Here is a 1339-nt window from a genome sequence, read left to right on the forward strand (position 1 = left end):
AGGTGCTGAACCAGTCGATCGTATTCCTCGTCAATGTTGTCAACAATGGCATCTTCCCATGTTGCCGAAATAGTACCAAAGAGTTCCCAGTTGGTGGTCGTTCTGGGAGTTCTCTTTTTGAACTTTGCAGCCCTTTCTCCCCGCTCTGTGAAGTAGAATTTTGCACGAAGGAGACGGTGGTCCGATCCCGTTCGAAATTTTGGGACAACAGCGACATCAGTCAGGCAAAACCGTCGATTGAATATGATGTGGTCTATTTCGTTGTGGAATCGTCCACCGGGAGACTCCCATGTCCATCGTTTAGATTCTGCCTTCTGGAACTGTGAGTTACCATGAATGGTCTTGGTCGACATGATGAACTCAGACAGTCTCTCACCCTGTTCGTTCCATTCTAGGCCATGGGTTCCGATGTGAAGTTCTTCAGCTGATCTTCTCGGTCCTATCTTGGCATTAAAATCACCCACAATGATCTTGTAGAAGGTGTGGTCTTCTTTATAGAATTTCTCTAGCTCCTTGTAGAACTTCTCGATTTCTCTTTCATCATAATGAGATGTTGGTGCGTAGACAACGAAGATAGAAACTGCAGGCAGTGAGCCACATCTATTCAAATGTAAACGTCCGATTCGGGTTGTTAGGCATTCGAATGAATCAGTGCTCTTGGCCAAGTTTGTGTTGATAAGGACACCGACGCCTCCAACACCTCTTTTATCGCATGTTCCGAGGAACAATTCTTCTCCAGTGTCGAAAACGGCATGGTGAGATTCGTGTCTTCTTGTCTCGGTCAGACCAATGATGTCGTACTTGATCATTCGCGCTTGTACCATCAGGTCCTCGATGGATGCATCTGATGCTAGCGTACGTGCATTGAAAGTACAGACGATCATTTTTGTCTTCCTTCGTTGTGGCAGCCTAGGTCGGCCTTGAGATTTTGTCGGCCTCTCCTTTCTCATCCTTCTCAGTGCTGCCATGTCGGTGAAGCCTTCAGGGTCAGGTGAATGAGACCAGTTGTAGTTACTGGTTTTGGCATATCGAATACACAGCGGATAGCTTGCCAGGCTCTTCCGTGCGGGCGGAATACTCTCGGTAGCTTGCCAGTCTTTCCGAGAGGTATAGAGGCTTTTGGGGTGACCTCTAATCACCCTTGTAGGTGTTACCATATTTGAACCCTATCAAATATGGTACGACAATTCCAGAAGACGGGTATTTAGCGTTTTATGATGTGTTGCGCGGCCGCTTGCGGCCGCGCGGGTCCGGAAAGCGTCCTGGAGTGTGGCGACGGCTGGGTAGTGGAAGTAGTGTCAAGAGTGGAAGTCTGCCAGTGGGGTATTTATCTGGGTAG

Source organism: Sorex fumeus, unplaced genomic scaffold (genome assembly GCF_029834395.1).
Source record: "Sorex fumeus unplaced genomic scaffold, SorFum_2.1 ptg000002l, whole genome shotgun sequence".
Lineage (NCBI taxonomy): Eukaryota > Metazoa > Chordata > Mammalia > Eulipotyphla > Soricidae > Sorex > Sorex fumeus.